Here is a 22,230-nt window from a genome sequence, read left to right on the forward strand (position 1 = left end):
ATCCTTCACACATTAGACTCGTACAAATTTCTTAGTCCAGGAAGCCCCAGCCACAGCCTCTCCCATCTATCATTCATGGCAGTTTCATCACTATACATTACTACTCTTTATCTTCTTTTTCATTCCCATCTCTCTCCATCTCTTCACCATAACCAGTACTAACCACTTCAACACCACCTCTCTCTCTCTCTCTCTCTCTCTCTCCCCCCCTCCAAAAAAAAAAAGTTATGGAACTCATCATCTGCAAAGATGCAATTCAATATCTTGAGCTTCTCATTCTCTTCTTTTCTTGTATTTGTTTCAAGTTTAGCATTTCCATAGACACCATTACTCTCACTCAACCCATTAATGACCGTGAAAGTATAATCTCAAGAAACAAAGTTTTTCAATTGGGATTTTTCAGCCTTGTCAATACTACCAATCACTATGTCGGTATCTGGTACAACAACATCCCTGTGAGGACTGTAGTATGGGTAGCTAATAGGGACAGGCCTTTAATAGATTCTTTCGGGTCTTTGATGATATCCAAAGATGGCAATCTAGTGGTTTTGAATGGGCAAAAAGAGTTATTTGGTCATCTAATGTTCCAAATTCTATGGTGAATTCAAGTGCCCGCCTGTTAGACTTTGGGAACTTTGTTTTGGTAGATAACTCAAATGGAAGGACAACATGGGGGAGTTTTCAATACCCTTCAGACTCATTCTTGGAGAAGATGACGTTTACTAGTGATGGAAGTACCGGTGAAAAGATACTGTTGAAATCATGGGAAAACCCTTCTGATCCATCCATTGGAAGCTTCTCTGCTGGTATTAATCTTTTAAACATTCCAGAATTTTTTTTATGGAATGGAAGCCATCCATATTGGTGCAGTGGTCCTTGGAACGGTCAGATCTTTATTGGAGTACAACACATGACTTCACTGTATGGTGATGGTTTTAATGTGGTAGATAACAAAGAAGGAACTGTATCTGTGTCTTTCACTTATGCAAATGAGTCTGTGTTAACATACATTTTCTTGAATCACGATGGAGCTCTAATGCAGATGGGTTGGACTCAAGGGAAGCAAGAACCAGAGGTTGACTGGTTAGCTCCAAAAACTGACTGTGGTATTTATGGCAAGTGTGGGCCATTTGGAAGCTGCAATTTGAAGGATTCACCAATTTGTTCTTGTTTGAGAGGGTTTGAGCCAAAACACATAGATGAATGGAATAGAGGAAATTTTATTAGCGGGTGTGTGAGGAGAAGTTATTTGCAGTGTGAGAGAAACAGTAGCAATAGTAGCCAAGAAAGCAAGAGAGATGGGTTTTTGAAGCTGACAACAATGAAAGTACCTGTGTTTGTAGTGTGGTCACCAGTTCTATCAAATGAGTGCAAAAACCAGTGTTTGAAGAATGGTTCATGCACGGCTTATGCATATTATGATGGCATTGGTTGCATGTTATGGAGTGGAAGCTTAATTGACATACAGAAATTCTCCAGTGATGGGGCAGATCTTTACATTCGCGTGGCATATTCAGAGCTCGGTAAAATATTGCCTGTCCATATCCTTGTGCAACTTAAAACTCAACCCTTTGTAGTTGATCTCAAGAAACTTTAGTACTTATTTAGTAAACTTGGTGATCTAATAAAGAAAAAACGAAAGATCAATAATTGTGTGGTCCATTTTACTTGAACTATTTTGATATTTGTTATGTTTTACAGATAAAAAGAGGGACTTGAAACTAGTCATTGCGATTTCAGTGATCGTAGGGTCAATAATGATATCCATCTGCTCATACTTCATATGGATGGTGATGGTTAAACAAAGAGGTACAACAAATTTAATCAATCTGACTCTGAAATTAAGAAAACATTTTCTTCTATCATGTAGTACCTAACCTAGAACTAGTATCAGGATTCAAAAAGAAGAGCAATGAGATGCTACCATTTAAGAAATGGTCTCCAGAACACTCAACTGAAGTGTCGTTTGAAGATAATTTGAACCAAGTTAAACTTGAAGAACTACCACTCTTCAAGTTTGAGAAACTTGCAATTGCAACAGACGAATTTAACTGGACCAACAAGCTTGGACAGGGTGGTTTTGGCCCAGTGTACAAGGTAATAATGATTGTTCACGCTGATCTTGAATTTGTTTTGTCAACAAGTGAAATAATTTGGTGTTTGTTTTAGGGGAAATTTCCAGATGGACAAGAAATAGCGGTGAAAAGGCTTTCAAGGTCCTCTGAACAAGACCTCGAGGAGTTCATGAATGAAGTTGTGATGATTTCTAAACTCCAGCACCGTAATCTAGTTAGACTCCTTGGCTGCTGTGTCGAAGCAAAAGAAAAGATGTCGGTCTATGAATACATGCCAAATAAAAGCTTGGATGCATTTCTCTTTGGTTAGTACAAGTAAAAGCTCTTAACAAGTTGTTGCTTTCGTTAGATAACTCGTTATCTTTACTCTTTAGACTCACCATTTTACCAAAATTAGAACTTTTGTCATGAAATCAATTTCGTTTGCCTTTTTCTCCCACTTATACTTTCTTTTGAATGACATTCTTTTAGATCCACAAAAACAAAAGCTCCTAGATTGGAGTAAACGCTTCGACATCATTGAAGGGATAGGCAGAGGCCTCCTATACCTTCATAGGGATTCTAGATTAAGGATCATTCATCGAGATTTAAAGGCAAATAATATTTTGTTGGATGAAGAGCTAAACCCTAAAATTTCAGATTTTGGAATGGCAAGGATTGTTTGTGGCGATGAACACCAAGCCAATACGAGAAGGGTTGTTGGAACATAGTAAGTACCTGCCTCTTTCTCCAAAGTCTTCATTCTTTCAATGTGGAACCTCCTAATTTAATGCAATAAAATGAATTTTGACTTGATGTAGCGGCTATATGGCTCCGGAATATGCAATGCAAGGAAGCTTATCAGAGAAATCAGATGTATTCAGTTTTGGTGTTTTGTTACTAGAGATTGTAAGTGGAAGGCGGAACACAAGTTTTAATAATGATGAGCAATCTTTGAGCCTTTTAGGATATGTAAATCCACTTGATTCATTTGCATTTCCTAGTTCAACACTCAAAGGTTTATTCACTGTCAAAACCTAACTTTTACATGCCATATTGTTGTTAAAATTTCAGGCTTGGAAATTGTGGAAGGAAGATAGCATTGTGTTGCTGATAGATCCAACGATATCTTATCAAGACTTCAGATCGGAGATTTTAAGATGTGTACATGCTGGACTGCTCTGTGTACAAGAATTTGCAATAGATAGGCCTACCATATCCATGGTTCTTTCTATGTTAAATAGTGAAATTTCATATCTTCCAACACCAAAGCAACCTGCATTTACTCAAACACCAAAGAATCTGTCTTCACAACAAAGCCAAAGTAGATGTTCTAGGAATGAATTTACTGTTACAATTGTTGATGGCCGGTAACATCACAGGTGTCGAGATGATTATTTTTATTTTTATTTTTTTTCCAATTTCATGTACATAAGGACATGACATTGTAAACAACTTGCATCAAGTGGTTTACTAACAGACCTATCCACAACTATTTTTGGTGTTCTGTTAGCCCTTATTGGACAAACAATTACAATTCAAATCTTTGTGGGAACACTTATATTTTAAGATTTGTTTTTTCTTAATCTGGAATTTACTTGTTGTTGAACAAGGCCGGTTCCTAAACATGTTGGAAAAAATCATTAATCTTATTAGTTGAATGATTTCAGCACCAACACACCCTTCCAACTTAGGTTCATATAGTATTTATTTAATTAACATGAGGTATACACACAAACAAAAGAATTAGTGCAAACATTAATTATATATTTAGTTGTGTTCATTTAATAATTTTTCATTTTTCATTTTTAAAACCAATCAGAAATTAGGTAATTGATTTGATACAGAAGTTGGGTGAATTAAAAAAAAAATGTGAACTGTCATCTGCATTGACATTGCCTAGTGCTGCAACTATCCACATTCCAAACACAGATCTAGACTGTCAAAAATTAAAAAACTATGATGGATTTAAAATACAATTGCATGATAAATTTGTCTTTTATGGTCAATTCTTCATGTTCATACTTAACTAATGACTGCTAAGTTCAGCATGAATTCAACTCATGCCTTCGGTGACAACTAATAAAATTGTAAAGAACAGAGAACTTGAGTTTTAACTAATATAGTTTTCTAAGTTTATGAATTAGATTACAAGATAACAGTAAAATACCATCTCATTTTATGACCTTAATTTAAACAGAAAATGTATATAATCACATGTTGAATTATTTGTGTTGATGTCTCAGATATCAATTGACTTATTATTATTATTTTTATGTAATCAGCTCATTTTAATACTTCAATGGAGTGGAAACAATATTTTGTGGAGGAAACTTCATTCCCCACCCACCCAACCTCCCCCCCCCCCAAAAAAAAAACTATATCCCGTTGATCTATTTCACACACCAACTTTTGATATTGTCAATTTGCCCCCTGCCGTCACATTTAACCGGAAAATTTTTTAAAAAATTACATTTTTATCCCAAATTTTGAATTATAAATTCAAACTCACCCTTCCTATTTTCCTCTCCCACCCAAACTACCCTCTCTCCTCTCTCAACCTAACAACCATCACCACCAGCAACACCAGTTGTTCGTTAACGGAAGCTAACAACCATCAGCTCTCACGTCATCTTTGTCCTTCCAGTGGCAGCCATCGCCTAGTGACCCTCCGGCAGCTTGCAGCAGCGACATTGCCAGGTTGCTTCAATTTTTTCTTTCATCAACCTATTTGTGGTTGTTCTCTCTATACCCTTCTCTGTCTACAATTCACGCACAATGGACACGCCGTTTGCAACCTTTGGAACCCTTGCAATGTGTTTTGTCCTTAAAGAATTCTTCTGGGTTTGGTTTATATATTTGATTTGCTAGGTCTTGAACAATTAATAATTCAATTTAACAATTAACCACACATGCAAGCCTATCCATCATCAAATAACTCAATTGGGCATTGTCAGCACTATACCTACAGAACAAGAAGCCGCACTAGAGCAGTTTGGCTAGGAAATGAGTGAAAGTGATCAAAAAGCTGAAATAGTTCAACGTCCCGTGGGGAATGTTTTTGCTGAGGGAACACTTAGACCAGAACTGGACAATTGCTTGTCGGTTGCCAGAGGTATGTGATGGGAAGATGATGATCTGCATCTTGCCCACACTGATGAAGATTGGGGTCAAGGTATTCCTGACAACACCTGGTATGTGGAGGAAGTCGACCACATGACAAGAAGTGGCCGATATTTTAAACCACCGCATCTGGACTAACCAGAGGCATCTGGGAAGGACAAAGAGGTAGAGAAATAGAAGAAAAAGCAATTAGAGGAAGAGGCTATGCTGAAATAGTTGAAGAAGATTCAAGCTGACATATCAATCTGACGGTTGCTTATGGCTTTGCGAGTGCGCAGACAGGCTGTACTGTCAGTGATGGATAAAGCCAAGTTGTCTATTGAGACTACCTCGAAACAACTGGTGGGATTAGTCTTCCTGGGAGGAGCCGCACCAACTTTGACCTTTTTCGACAAGGAATTGCCGCCGAAAGGCTCTGCACACAATAAGCCTCTATACATATCTGTAGAATGCTAGGAAAAGTGGGTTCAAGTGGTATTGGTCGACAACAGGTCAGCAATCAATGTTTGTCCGTCCCCCACAACTTATGCTATTAGCTTGAAACCGGCCGATTTTGTGCCTATAGCCCAGGTGATCCGGGCTTACAACAATTCAACCAGAGAGGTGATGGGGACAATGCAAATTAGAGTACAGGTTGGCCCGGCTCAACAGAATATTGAGTTTCACGTCCTGGATGTTCCGGCCACTTTCAACTTACTACTTGGGCGACCCTGGCTGTATCAAGTAAAATCTTTTTCTTCTACCTTACACCAAATGTTCAAGTATCCCCATGGGATGGGGGTAGCTATTGTGTTCGGAAATTCATCTATACATCCTCGGCCAAAGGTCACTACACCAGCACTGGAGATTGTGCATGGTAAAGAGGATGTGTTCCTTTTGAGGTTTACCTTGGCTAAGGCCCGGGTGGTGCAAAATGTCTTGGCTGTTAATGAGGGTTTATATGTTAGTGCTCAATCAGTGTATCTCATGAACAAGTTACAGCATATGCCCGGGATGGGATTAGGAAAGAGCGGTCGGAAGGGCGTTACTACATTGGTTGATGTGCCACATAACCCCCATGCCTTTGGTCTTGGCTATACGCCCACCAAAGAGGACTGGGTTCGAAAAGAGAAGGAAATGGTTAGAAGAGCCAAAGCTAAGCAAACTAGAAAGCACTATGAGCTTGTGCACGGGCCAATTCAGGAAACTCTGAACAACCACTTTGTCAAAGAGAGAGAAGACTTCCCATTTTGCAGCTTTCCTGAGCCATGGTTGAATATAGAGAAGCAGCATGTTCCCGGCTTTGAGATTTTCTTCGACTTGTAGCTGCAAGAGAGTGACATAGAGAAACAGGCTGAACTAATTGCTGAGGCTACAAAGAGCATAAAAAGTGATTCTAGCAGTAGTGAACTTGAGGTAGGAGCAGCATTAGCATGTCTTATTTCAGATCTTCAAATCAACACAAAGAGCTTGGGAGGTGACCTAACCGTTTCCATGATCGGAGACCAATTAGGTGTGGACCCTTCTAATGGTATTTTGAATGCATCTGATGCAACGTCCCTCACTTGGCAACTGGAGGAGGGTTTTCTGTCCAGTACTTCTGAGTTGGGTAGTAAGCCGGAATCCGATTCCATAGAGTCTGTGGAGTCGGAATCAGATTCCAGTTCCTCTGAGTCGGAGTCTGGTATTCTTGGGATTGATAACCTGGATGCCGACGTTTTGTCCAGGTCGTCTTTTTCCTTCTCTTTTGAGTCGGTTGTACCTGAGGAATTGGACGAGCTGGACGAGCTGAACCTTTTGAATGTGAATACCACTGCAGTTTCTGAGTACTTTTCTGTGCCACTTGTTTATTGCATTGATCATGATTTTCAAAGGAAGGAATTCCTCTTCTTTTGAAACATTTGATTAATCGAGAGGATGAGAGGTTTGTAAAACCGCTTTGTAGATGTGCCCCGTGGGCTTTGCTACTACAGTACGGATTCAATGTCACGGTTCTGAATCTGATCTCACAAAGTGCAATGCAAGACCGATAAATCACCAAAGAGTCCAAATCCGGCAAATCGTTTTGGAAAACTGATTTTTAAGAAAGAAGTGCCAAACATGGATTACTTAGACAGATACAGAGTTGCCACCTAAATATTTTATTTTTGGAGGAAATTTAGGAAACCCTGACTCGTTGCCTAAGGCCACGTGTCCGTCATCACCAAAGTTGCCCCGGCTCGGGAACTTGGGTACGATTGGGGAAGGTCATCTATGAGCACCCCCGCTCGCCCGATCAAAGATCGGCCTGTACTAAACATGATATCTTGTTTTTGAAAATACATGTGTTCTTATTCCGATTAATTAGCTAATCTTACTATGTGATGCGCACAACACACAAGTTATAGACTAGATCGCCTAATTTGGAACAAAACATCGCATATCCATTTGTTTGGAAAATGGTTTGAAGTTTGTTACTCGTAAGTAGGCTAAAATGCGAATTTGATGAATTGTTCCAATTCAAGTAATCCAACCTTCACCCACAGACATTCAGACAGTTATATCAATTAAGCAAATAGCCTCATGGCAAACATGCTATCATGGCAACACTCACACACATGCAGTATGCTAAAGCGTAAACACTCACAGTGTACTCCGAGCCAAAACAAAAACTAGTTAGTAATCAATACATGATCCTAGTTCATGTTAAGATGGCTAATGCAACATATGCAAAATGCAACTAGAAATAGGCTCGGCTATTGTAAAATGGCATGTGAGATGCAGCAAATGATAATCATGTATTCAAATTGGAATCGAAATATGATGCAGTTAGTATGATGCGCCGAGCCCGGTGCATGCAATATAGACGAATGGATGCACGCATGCAAAGCATAAGGATGCTAATTGAAAATATAACCTAGAACTAACCATTGTAAGCGGTTAAGTAAAAGGGAGAAAGACGTGGGGTTGAAAGACATTCACACACGCACGCACACTTATTACAAAATTCACCTTCTCGATGGAGGGTCCTGTAGACGCGCCCGAACGTCCCAGGAAAAACCCATTTTGTTCATTGGGCTCACTACAGTTCGGAGTCGATGTCACAGTTCTGAATCTAATCTCGCAAAATGCATTGCAAGATCGATAAATCACCAAAGAGTCCAAATTCGGCAAATCGTTTTGAAAAGCTGATTTTGGAAAGAAGTGCCAAACATGGACTGCTTTGCCAGATACAGAGTCGCCACCTAAATATTTTATTTTAGGGAAATTTAGGAAACCCTGAATCGTGCCTAAGGCCACGTGTCTGTCATCACCAAAGTTGCCTCGGCTCGGGAACTTGGGTACGATTGGGGAAGGTCATGCAATGAGCACCCCCGCTCGCCCGATCAAAGATCGGCCACTACTAAACATGATATCGAGTTTTTGAAAACACATGCGTTCTTATTCTAGTTTATTAGCCTAGGATTACTATGTGATGCACACAGCATACAAGTATAGACTCGATCGCCTGAGTTGGAACAACACATCTCACGTTTGTTTTGGAAAGCGGTTTGCTACTCGCAAGTAGACTAAAATTCGGATTTTGCCGCCCTTAAGTGGGCTTAGAAAACAGGGTGATTTGACACTCTTAAGTGGGCTTAAAACTCACAATAGATGAATTGTTCCAATTCAAGTAATCCAACCTTCACCCACAGGCATTCAGGCAAGTATATCACATAAGCAGATAGCCTCATGGTAAGCATGCTATCATGGCAGTCACTCACACGCATGCAAGGATGCGAAAGCATAAACACTTACCGAGTACTCCGAGCCAAAGAAAGAAGCTAATTAGAAAACATGCATGAATCCTAACTATGCTGAGATGCCTAATGCAACACATGCAAGAATGCAACTAAGATAGACTTGCCTATTCTAAGATGGCATATGAGATGCTACAGGTAACATGTATTCAACTTGGAATTGAAATATGATGCAGTTAGTATGATGCGCTGAGCCCGGTGCATGCAAAATAGATGAATGAATGCAAACATACGAGCATAAGGATGCTAATTGAAACATGCCCTAAAACTAACCATCATAAGCTGGTAAATGAAAGAGAGAAGGACGTGGGAATAGAAGACATGGAGCACACACACGCACACTTATTACAACATTGCCCCCTCTAGGAGAGTCCTAATAAATAATACAGAATCGAATTAACTAATTATTACACAACACTAGCTAATTAACAAATTAACTAAACTAGCATGCAAACTAAGTAAAATGGGCTGCCTCAGCTCTGCCTTGAATGATAAAGGATGCATGCATGCTCGAGTCGCCTTGTCGGGAAATCCATCGCGATGCCTTGACTCGCCTTTGTTTGCAATTGATTTCAGAAAGTTGCACGAGGCTCCAGAGAGATGAAACTCCATCCAGAGAAGCTGTGGGAAGGCTGCCGACCCGCTATAGGCAAGGGAGACCACCTGCCGACCACCCTTGGTTGGTGAAGACCAGAAAAGGTGGTCGGCCTGCCAAAAAACCTGGTCGGACGACCAGTTCATTCTCCTGGTTTCTGCATTTTCTGCAACAAAGGCAAGAGAGAGAGAAGGCAAAGTATTTTCAACATATGTGTGCCCGGCCACTCTCCACGTCATTGCATAAGCTCTAGGGAGTGTAGTCTTTGATCCTCGTGCCATCAATCACGCATCCCGATGCATGATGGCCGAAGAGTCGAATTGCACGACTCAATGGGACATGAATGCACATATAAACACATAAATGTCTAAACTCCATCATGTGTTAGTCAAGAGTGTCGGCGACCGAGAATCGAGGCACGTTTCATCACTTAGAGTATGAAACGTCCCTCGTTTCCCGTGTTTGGACTAACTCCTATTCCAAACACAATGCAACAAGTAATGTATGGACAAATGCAACTCTAGCATGCGATCTAAATGCAATGCAATTAAGTGATGTGAAGATGCACGGAATGATATGCAAGCATGCAAATGACATACACAATGCTATGAACTAATCAATGGCATACTCAATGCACATGGATTATATGGCATGCATACATAATGCGCTAACATACACAATGTTATGAACGAGGCATACACAATGCAATGATCAAACATGCGATAACATGGACTATAGGGCATACACAATGCAAGATGGACTTAAACCAAGATGGATGGGCCTCTACCACACCCAAATCAGTGGCCAATAGGACGAAAATGAAGCAACAAGGTACATGCAAACATGCACAAATGCAAGGGACCAAACCTAAGGAACAAAGTGCAACTCTACCAAAGCATGATGAGGATGGAATATGGCATATAATGAAACATGTTCAAGCTCTGAAATGACATGCAAGATGGTCCCGAATCATGTAAACAACTCACCCGATGCATGTTGGATGACACAATTACCGAAACTAGTGAAGTGCATTACACTAGAGGTATGCAAAGCGATGCCCAAATGACCAAACCAACCCCAAAATGTCCCTATGCAGACCCAAAACAGTGGCAAAATGGACTAAAATGATGGCTTGCAATGCACAAAAATGAAGCTCATGCAATAGCCCAAAAACGAGGCATACAAGCACAACTCTCAAATGCGTTTAAAGAGTGGAAAACATGGGAATATGGCACAAGTATACATGTTCAATGATGCCAAAACATGAAAATAACTCAAGTTAAGCATGCAAGAGGCTTCAAAACTCGAAGCTAAGCAAGGGTATTACACTACAAACATACATGGCAAGCATCATTCGACCATGGGAACTCAGAACAGAGCTAAGGCAGCCCAAATCATGAATAAAATCAGTTTAGAACAAGGCCAAAATATGCTAGAATCAATGGCCAAAACAACATGCGATGGAAGCTAGTGAGCATGGTTTACACTACAAGCATATGAAGCATTCAAGAGGCCACTAAACCAGCAAAAGTCAGAGCCATGACATGCCAAATAAAGCCCAAAAATCCACTGAAACATGATCAATGCATGCAAGAACGTCATACTCCTTTGATAGGCTATAAGATGAGTTATTCTACACATGCAAGAGACACACCCAAGGTGACAAAACCAACTCTAGACAGAGCCTAGGCAGGCCCTAAAAGTCACTAAAAAGGGCCTGAAACAAGGCTTGGAGGTGTGCAAATGAAGGCTCCTTTGTAAGGCCAAAAATGCTAGTGAACAAGACAAGGAGGGAGAGGGTCACCCCTCCCTGATTTTGGATCTAAAAAACACATGTTAACCACTGAAAATCTACTGGATTTCAGTGGTTAAAAGGCCAAGAAAAATTCAACACAAAGGCCTTACGGCATGGCTCAAAACAAGGCAAAATGAAGCATGCAAGGGGGTAGATGACCCCTAACAACAAAATGACCTTAAAAAAACATCAAAAGGACCTCAAAGAAAGACTTTTTTCAGTTGAAAACAAAGCTCAAATATGCATGCAATTAAGGCTAAGAGATGGATCAAAATAAAGCTTAAAAGAGGGAAAAAGTGTGTTACCCTTGTAGCTCAGCAAGATAGCAACTTCTGGAGCCAAAACCCAACTCCTTAACCTCTGAAAATGGCCTCCAAGAAGCTTCAAGCAATGGTGGAAGTGTTAGGCTATGAGGTGGTGTGCAAAAGGGCCAAGAATCACACACTTTTTAAGCCAAAATAGAAAGATATAGAGGGAGATGTATTGTATGCCTTAGGGAAAAAATCTTAACCCTCATAAAGGAGGGGGAGGCCCTCCTTTATAGCCAAAAGGGACCAAAGCTTCTCAAAGAAGCTAAAAAACCAAGGTTGAAGATCCTCCATACACGTGTATGGAGGATCCAGTCTGTGCCTTCTAGCTGGCAACAACTCACAGAGACCAAACTGAGGGAGGCAGGCCGACCAGTTCAGGTGGTCGGCCGACCACTTCCCCTGGTTGGCCGACGAGTTCAAAAGGGTCAACCCAATGAAAGGTGGTCGGTAGCCCTATTTGATGATCTCCACATTGAATGCAAGCTAGTGGATGGTGGGAGACCAATAAATGTGGCTCAAAGACCAAGGAGACCAGCTTCCTGACAAGAAAATCGACTGGGGGAAGAAAAGTGGTCTCCAAGGAGAAAAGGTGGTCTCTGTAGACACCCCATTTTTGACCGCCCTTAAGACTTGGGCGCCACTGATGTTTTGCTTGGCGGAGAAAGGTGTGCAGGGCAAATGTTCAGTTTCTTCGGCAAGGAGAGAGGCAAATCCTTCAAAACACTTTGTTTAGGGGTTTGGAGTTGAAGAAGAGAGGAAAGGAGAGGAGAAAACTAGTTTGAGAAAAGTTCGGCATGAATCCGGGTAGAAGCGAGTTGAGCAGCCCTCGCTGAATCGGGCTTATCCATCTGTACACTTGGAGTTTAGCTATGAGGCCACCACCGTCGGAAATCTTACTTCCGGGGCTTCATTTTGCACTCAAGAATCTCTTAAAGCCAAGTCCGGGTGGGGGAGATATGATTGGTTGAAGTTGGGTATCATCCCGGTTGGATCGAATCTGCGCGGCTTCACCAAAATGGGAATAACTTTTTCCACAGGAGGAATTTTAATGCAAGGTTTGTGCCATTGGAAAGATAACTTCTGGGGTTTCAATATGGACACCAACCAGCCATTTTTTGACCTTACCGGCCATCCACCGGCACTATATTTATCCGACCGGCCAGTATAAATTGCAGGTTGGCAATATATTGTGCCGACCGGCCATTTATTTTGCCGATGACCTCCTTTCATGGCCGATATGCCCCTTTTTCATCCCTCAAGCATGGTGCATGCCAGCTGTGCCAGCTGGGATGCACAGACCCTACTCCCCGTGCATATATGTGGCTATTTTGCACCTTGGACCACCTTTGACCCCTCTTTTTGCACCCTTTGCTCAAGGCTTCTTGAGGAAGCCTTGACCCCTTTATCTTGGCTTCCTTAAGAAGCTTACCAGCTGTCCTAGCTTCTCCAATAAGCCTTGACCTCCCCTTAGCCCCCTTTGCCCCTTTGTAGCATGTCTTAGAAGCTTAGTCTTGCCTATATAAGGGGCCTCTCCTCCTCCATTGTTTTGGTTGGATTTTTGGAACAAAAAACTAGAGATATATAGATATATCTGATATATACATACATATATCCCTTCATCTCTCACTATATCTCTCCCATTCAACCATCAAACACCCTTGTTCTTGGGCCATTTCTTCATCAACTCATAGCACAAGGAATCCTTACTCCATTGCAGTGACTTGAGGCTGTTCTTCAGAGCTTAGGAGCACCTAAACTTGGTCCAAGAGGTGCTGGTTTGCTGGTCTTCAAGGGTGAGTCCTCCTCTTCCATTTTCTAGTCTTTTCTTGCTTCATATCTAAGCCATAGTTTCTTGAATCTTTGGGCTCCGACCCAAACTGTAACTCATCATATTTTGAGGTCCTCTTCATGTTTGATTGAGGACCTCTTGCTGTTTGAGGACAGTAGCTTGCACTTGCTTCATTACCCCTCTTAAATGCCATTATCTTGCATGTTATTCTTGGCCTATACGTGATCTGTTTTGGAGCATGATGTAAACTGTAAATAGGCTTATTTTGAGCCCCTCTTCAACATTGAAGAAGGGCTCAACACTGTTTGGGACCTCCATGCTACACTTGCCTTCATATTCCCCCTTTGGTCCCCTTTTTTGCATGTTTTAGCAGCCTATTATGCTTCTGTTTTTGGCCTTTTTACAGTACTAAAAATAGTCTTATTTTGGCCCATTCTTCATATTTAATTAAGGGTCTTTAGCCGTTTGTGGAATATTTTGTAGACTTTGTGTTATAGCCTCTTTTGAGTCTCATTTTGCATTGCATTTCTAGCATGTTTGTATACTGTTTTGGGGTTTTTACAGTTCTGTAAATATGCATATTTTTGGTCCCTCTTCAATGTTGTAGAAGGGAATTTTTCAGTTTGGGCTGTGCATATACCACTTGCCTCTTTGGCCACCTTTTGGCCCATTTTCTTGCATAAGAGCTTAGCCATATCCATGTTTGTTTTTATGATTTTTACAGTTCTATAAAGTAGCTTATTTTGGGCCCCTCTTCAATGTTGTTGAAGGGCCCTAACCTGTTTGGGGTCAGCAGCTGTGAGTTGCTTCATAACCTCATGTTTAGGGCCATTTTTGTATGCCATTGTTGCCCTATCTTTGCTTGCTGTTTGGCCATGATTTGTACTAGTAAAATGCTAATTTTGGGGCTGCCTTGCTTCTGTATTTTCATTCCATGTACCAATTATGCATGCTTTGTATAGCTGTAGTTCATTTTATGCGCCTAATTTGCATTTCGGGAGAGATTCCATGCATCGGGTGTCCTTTCGCCTCATTTCGGGGCTGTTTTCCCCCACATTTCAGTGCTGAAATCTCATTAGCATGTTTGCATATCATTTTCCATGCCATTGCATTGCATATGCCATTGCCTCGGTTTGCGTGCCCGTGTGCACGCATTTCGAGGCACTTCATTTTCATCCATCGGCCTCTTATGTGAGTGTGGCTGAGGCTCTCTCATGTTAGTGTAAGTCCATGTTGCATTCTATATGCCATTTTAGCCATTACATTGCATATGTCATTGCCTCGGTTTGCGTGCCCGTGTGCACGCATTTCGAGGCACTTCATTTTCATCTATTGGCCTCCTATGTGAGTGTGGCTGAGGTCCACTTGTATTGGTGTAAGCCCATCTTGCATTGTGTATGCCATGTTTCAAAGCGTTGCGCATGTTATGTTGTTAGCATTGTGTATGCCATGTAGTTGCATAGCATGCTTGTATTCTTGTTTGCATACCTAGGTTGCATTGCATTGGCATGCATGCCTTGCCTCTTGATCATGTGATAGAGGTTGGGCTTTATGTGTTTGTTTAGTTTGCATGACATTTGAAATCAAAGCGCATACTTGGTTTCTTGGACCATCACGCATCGAAATGCGCAATTGGTGGTCCGAGAATCAAGGAACATCCCCCTTTGAGTCAAAAGCATGATAAGGGATGTGTTGGTGCACACATTTGCTTGGAATTTCATGCCATACATTGTCTGCCCTTTGTTGCTGTCAAAACTGTCTTCTGCAGGAAGTTTCTGCCGACCGGCAACATTCAGTGCCGATCGGCCATTTATTCAGTGCCGATAGCTTTGTCTCCAGCCGATGGATATTGTACACGGCCGGCGGCTATCCCTCCCAGCCGATGATGTTCTGCAATGCTCATAGAAGGTTCTCTGGGACTTTGACAAGTTTTCAGAGAAGAAAAGGCAGTGAAAACAGAGGCAGTAGTGCTATGGCAGGGAGTTTCCGGGTGATATGGGTCAAGCATGCATCATTCGCGCATCCCGAGGCGGGGGCCGTGGCCACCTTCCCTTTGCATTTAATTTATTGATTAAATAGGAATTCTGTAATAATTAATTAAGTAGTTAGTTATTTATTCGGACTGTAATATTTATTCGGCCCCTCCGAGTGAGGGCGTATTTGTAATAAGTGTGGGTGCGTGTGTGCATGTCTTCCAACCCCCACTTCTTTCTCCCTTTTACTTACCTGCTTTTGATGGTTAATATTAGGGCATATTTACTTTAGCATACCTTATGCTATGCATGCGTGCATCATTCATCAGTATTGCATGCACCAGGCTCGGCGCATCATACTAACTGCATAAGTATTTCAAATCTAACTTGAATACATGCTACTTGTGCATTTTCACATGTCATTTATAGACTAGCCGAGCCTGACTAGATTGCATTTTTACATGCGATGCATTAGCCATTCTTAACATGAACTAGGACACGCATGTTTGCTAACTAGTTTATTGTTTTGGCACGGAGTACGATGTAAGTAGTTATGCTTTAGCATCCCGCATGCATATGAGTGTTGCCATGACAGTATGCTTGCCATGCGACTAAATGCTTATGTGATAAATTGTTTGAATGCCTGTGGGTGAAGGTTAGATTGTTTGAGTTGGAAAAAATCATTAAAATCCGTGTTTTAGCCTACTTGCGAGTAGCAAATTCCAAAACGTTTTTCAAAACAAACGGATACGCAATGCTTGTTTCCAAATTAGGCAATCTAGTCTATACTTGTTTGCTGTGCGCATAACATAGTAATTCTAGGCTAATAACCGGAATAAGAACACATAAAGTTTTCAAAAACAGATATCATGATTAGTAGAGGCCGGTCTTCGGACCGGGCGAGAGGGGGTGCTCATAGCTGACCTTCCCCAATCGTACCCTAGCTCCCGAGCCGAGACAACTCCGGTGATGACGGACATGTGGCCTTCGGCACCGAGTCAGGGTTTCCTAAATTTCCCCATTTTAAAATATTTAGGTGGCGACTCTGTATCTGGCAAAGCAGTCCATGTTTGGCACTTCTTTCCTAAAATCTGTTTTCTCAAAACGATTTGCCAGATTTGGACTCTTTGGTTCAAGATTAAGAACCGTGACACAAAATCGAGAGTCCGAACTGTAGCGAGGTCCTCCGCGGACTTGTTACAGTCTCCCACCCTTGTACCACCTCCTAAACAATGAAAACAAGGTCCATGCCAAAAATGAACCAAGACGGATGCAAAACGAGGGTTCCGGGGTCAAAACGGGCAGCCGAGTGCCCCGAAAACAGGCTGTTAAGCAACGAAAGTGGAGGGAGACCACAAAGGTGGTCTCTCGGGCCACACTGTCCCTCTAGAGAGAGGAAGCAAGGTGTGTGCCAAACGGAGAAAGTTAAGCAGTCCCGAACCGAGGCGCACGACCGACGACTCTGAAAACCAGAAACTAGTCTCCAAACGGGAAAAGTGGCCTACGACCATGAAAAATAGTCTACGACCACTGAGAGATGGTCTACGAGACCTCTCCCTCCCTTCGGGAAGAGAAAACAAGACCTGGTTCGCAAACCGAGGCAAAGCACAAAAGGGTCCCGAGGTCCGGGGGTAAGGCTCTCAGCCAAAACTTCGAAACCTCAGAACGAGCACAACACGCACCATCACCGAGCGCTCAATCGATGATGTCTGAGTCTTAAGGTCGGTCAAAAATGGTGTGTCTACAGTTGCCTCTCTTTGACAGAACTCGAAAGTCATAAGTGACGGGAGTGAATGTCAAATCCCAGCGACGACCTATTTTTGACAAGGCCGAAAACTTAGACAAACAGGCGAGATAAACAAAGAGATGTGCTCGCAGGCAGGGGAAAAATGCAAAGGGATATGCACAAAGTCGAACATAACTTATGATCATGCAAACCACACTGTAATGAAGCAAATATACACAATAAATGCAACAGTTTAAGCGAATGTTATGCACAGCAAGTAAACACGAGCCAAACCACATCTTATGCATAAAGGATGTAAGAAAATTATACAATTCTCACTGCGTCTCACGCGGAGAAGGCTAAAAGCAACTACCGAGAACACCCGGAGCCTCAAACGAAACAACTCTCAACGTATCAAAAGCAAAAGGATCAAGCGAACAAATAGACACCGGAATGCATCTGAGTGCCCGAAACCGAAGACATCCTAATGCACCACATGCGAGAGGAAAAATGGTATGAAAGAACACTAGAACTCATCCGAGTGTTCGAAACCGAAGATGTCCTAACGCACTGCATGCAAGAGGAGAAAAGGTATGAAAGAACACTGGAACTCACCCGAGTGTTCGAAACCGAAGATGTCCTAACGCACCGTATGCGAGAGGAGAAAAGGTATGAATGAACACCGGAACTCATTCGAGTGTTTGAAACTGAAGATGTCCTAACGTACCACATGCCAGAGGAGAAAAGGTATGAATGAACACCGGAACTCATCCGAGTGTTCGAAACCGAAGATGTTCTAACACACCGCATGCGAGAGGAAAAAAGGTATGAATGAACACCGGAACTCATCCGTGTATTCGAAATCGAATATGTCCTAACACACCGCATGCGAGAGGAGAAAAGGTATGAATGAACACCGAAACTCATCCGAGTGTTCGAAACCGAAGATGTCCTAACGCACCGCATGCGAGAGGAGAAAAGGTATGAATGAACATCGGAACTCATTCGAGTGCTCGAAACCGAAGATGTCCTAACGCACCGTATGCGGGAGGAGAAAAGGTACGTTCAAACTGAACCAGAACTTCTCTTGAATGAACCGTACATACAATATCGTCTGGTCGCACTAGCCTCGAATAAACTGTACATACAATATGGTGCCTGCAAAAGAGAGAAACTTAACAGGTACAACATTCGTTAGAGATATGCATGGCAATGCAAATGAAAAGTGTGTGACGATGCAAGTGAAGTGTGGGTGCATGACAATACAACCTAAGTGTGACACATAACAATGTGGAAGGGATGCAAGACAATGCAACCTAAGAGTGACGCATAACAATGCGGAAGGGATGCAAAACAATGCAACCTAAGTGTAACGCATAACAATGCGAAAGGGATGCAAAACAATGCAACCTAAGTGTAACGCATAACAATGCGGTAGGGATGCAAAACAATGCAATGCACTAACAAGTGCAGATGAGTTGCGCAAGATAGCGCGAATGATGCAGTTCACAAAACAGTGCGATGCGCAAGATAGCGCGAATGATATGCAATGCACAAGACAGTGTGATGCGTAAGATAGCGCGATGCGCAAAATAGCGTGAATGATATGTAATATTAGAAAACAGTGTAATAATATACAATGTAATGAAACAATGCAAATGATATGCAATGTATGTGAGATGATCAAACCACAAGCAGTACAAAGCCACACAAATATCATAAAGGGATGGAGATGCAAAATCAAACTACTTTTAACACAAAAAAGGCAGTGGGCACGAGCCGAACGACGCCTAACACAAGCTAAGTGCCTACATCCTAGTACTGGTCACAACTCAGCATGGATGCTTACACATAACAGAACCGTGTTTCAACGTGAAAGGGGGTGCGAGCACATGCAAAACTATGTGTTTCGCAGAGAGACCACAAAGTACAAGTAATTGGGTGGCATGATATAAGTGGGGAATGATCTGCTGAGGAAAGATCATGATCCTAAATGCTGAATGTAACAAACTAAAATACGATGAAATGGATGCAATGGATGAATTGAATAAAGCGCGCGGCCAATCCACATTTTGCCTAGAAAAGGCATAGACACAAAACAAACCACGTCTAACACAGAAATGGTGCCGTCACCCTTAAACCACAATTCCCTTAGTGGAATAGGCGCGTACACATAATCACATAACCATGCTTTAACGCGAAAAGTATGGGCACATGCTAGACTAAGCTTAACATGAAAAGGCGCAAGTGATATAATGTATATGCAGTAAATGCATGCAATATATTCTATGTACAATGCAATGGACATACTAGATGATGTAGTAGTTAGGAAGTAGAGGTACCTTACAGGGGCAATTGGCAACGAATTACCTCATGCTGCTGGGGACCTTCCCCTTCTTCTCAGTTGAACCGCAGGTACTATTTTTCTCCCTGACTATGGTCGTAGCTTTCCCTATTCTCCAACAGGGTGATAGACTAGGTTGGTTCAGTATCCAGAATTGAGGTGCATACATATGCTATCTCAATCTATGGGGCTGCCATACAAATTTCAAGCCGAGGATATACCCCTGGGTATTTAAACCAGACTTTAGTCTTGGAAATCCCGAACCTTTGTGTTCTAGGCGTGAGCCATTCGAACTTTAGTTTCCACCGTCTCAGTTGGTCTCCTAGGAACTCACCGCAAACACAAGCAGGTGGCTATACCAGACCACTAGAAGGCATTCAGGCACGACAAACACCAAAGGAATTGCACCTTTAGAGGATTTAAGGTCTCCTAGACCGGAGAATGCACAAGACAGTGCGATGCAGAGGGAATGCACAAAACAGTGCTATACAGGTGCACAAGACAATGCGAGTGAAATGCATGCACAATGTAGGTAAGGTGCACAAAATAGTGCGATGTGCAAAATAGCGCGATAAAATGCATCTTCTATGCAAGTAAAGGTGCACAAAACACTGCGATGCTCAAAATAGCGCGATAAAATGCAAGTTCTATGCAAGTAAAGGTCCCCAAAACAGTGCGATGTGCAAAATAGCGCGATAAAATGCAACTTCTATGCAAGTAAAGGTGCACAAAATAGTGCGATGCGCAAAATAGCGCGATAAAATGCATGCCCAATGCAAGACTTGGCACACAACTTACGATATAGCATTCCATTCATTTGGCACACAGCTCACAACACAACACTTTGTTTGTTTGGCACGCGGCTTACAACACAATATTCTATTCATTTGGCATGTAGCTCGAATCATAGCACTCTATTTATCTAGGCACACAGCTCTTTTGGACACACAGCTCATTCGGGCACATAGCTCATTTCGGGCACGCAGCTCATTTCGGGCACGCAACACATTTCGGGCACGCAGCACATTTCGGGGCACACAACACATTTCAGGCACATAGTAGATCTCGGGCGCACAGCTCATCTTGGGGGCACACAGCTCATTTTTCGGGACACGGCTCATTTCAGGCACACAGCACATTTTTCGAGTACACAGCTCATTTCGGGCACACAGCTCGTTTCGGGCACACAGCTCGTTTCGGGCACACAGCTCATTTCGGGCACACAGCACATTTCGGGCACACAGCACATTTCGGGGCACACAGTACATTTTGGGCACACAGCAGATGCCGCTAGAGCTGAGGAAGCCGTTGATTCTATATCTCTCAGTAACGGACACAACGATGGGATGCATGTGTAGACCCCCCATTTTTGACCATCCTCAAGACTTGAACGTCATCGTTTGAACACTCGATGATTGTGCTCGCTCGTGTTTGTTTTGAATCCCTGAAGGTCTCGCCTGAGCGCCTTGCCTTGAAGCGTCTAATCTTGCCTGTTTTGTGCTTGGTTGTGGGCCAAGAGCTTGTTGCTTCACTTCTGGAGGAGAGGGTGACTTGTCGGCCATCCCAATAGCCTGCCAGCCATGACTTGTGCCTGTCGACCACCAGTGGTGGCCGGTCGGCTATGTTGATGGCCGGTCGGCTACATTGATGGCCGGTCGGCCACTGATGATGGCCGGCAGCCATTTTTCTCCTTTTTCAGATATTTCTTTGCCAGTTGTGCCAACTGTTGTTCACTAGTGCTCATCTCCATACATGTGTATGTAGTGGTGAATAAAAGCCTTTAGCTTGATTTTCTATATAAGGGGGGGTCTCTCCCCCATTTTGAGGGGTTGGACAATTTAGAGCAAAATTTTCTCTCTCTCTCTCTAGAATTCTCTCTCTCTCTCTCTCTCTCTCTCTCTCTCTCTCTCTCTCTCCTTGTTTTATGCTTGAAAGTGAGAATTCTCTACACTTTTGCACTAAGTCCCTTAACCAAACATCTTCATCTTGGAGTTGAGGTTCTTTGAGGCTTGGTTTTAGCTCTTAAGGCTGGTTTTAGCTCAGAATTGTGGCTATTTAGTGTTGTGCTTCAAAGGTATAAGGCTTACCTCATTTAATCTTTGATTTAATCAATTTCTTGGCTATCATTTTACACTATTTTGACCTGGTTTTCAACCATAAAAAAAAACTCTATTTTTAAGGTTTCAAAATGGTGGTTTGAGTCTTAGTGAGTTAGGAGGTTGTCTCATCTTTTTGCTCTTTGGCTTGTGAAGTCTTTTGTGCCATTTCTTTCCACCTTTAAATCAAAATTTTTGGGCCTTTAAACCACTAAAATTCAGAGTTATTTCAGTGGTAAAAAGTATGTTTTAAAGTCCAAAAATGGAGGGGTTAGCCTCCCCTCCTTGTGTCTCTCTTGCATGCCTAGTTAGCATTACATGGTAGCTTGATTTTGTAGCTTGTGTTAGCTTAGTTCAAGCATGTTTTTGGATCTGTTTTTGCATGTTTCACCTCTGTTTTGGGTTGGTTAGAGCATTTGTTACTTGTTTTTTTACTTGTAGTGCAATTGTGCTTACTAGCCTAGCATGCCTAATGGTTTAGCCTATTTTTGTAGCTTGTGTTAGCTTAACTTCAGCTTGTTTCAGCTACTATTTTGGCCTACTTTAACTCTGTTTTGGGTCAGTTAAGCCCTTCAAGGCTTGTTTTGCAAGGCTATAATGTAATGGTCTTCACTAGCTCATTGTTTTGAGGCTTTAAGCATGAAGTGTTTGAGTGGTTTGCATGTT

The 22,230-nt window shown here is 42.2% G+C and overlaps 1 pseudogene; it reads left to right on the top strand.

The window, feature by feature from the left end:
* Positions 1 to 227: 227 nt before the first annotated feature.
* Positions 228 to 3,557, top strand: LOC145799876 (G-type lectin S-receptor-like serine/threonine-protein kinase At1g11330; annotated as a pseudogene).
* Positions 3,558 to 22,230: the final 18,673 nt, after the last annotated feature.

The sequence above is a fragment of the Camellia sinensis genome, chromosome 9 (assembly GCF_055761805.1).
Source record: "Camellia sinensis isolate YWXY chromosome 9, ASM5576180v1, whole genome shotgun sequence".
Classification (NCBI taxonomy): Eukaryota; Viridiplantae; Streptophyta; class Magnoliopsida; order Ericales; family Theaceae; genus Camellia; species Camellia sinensis.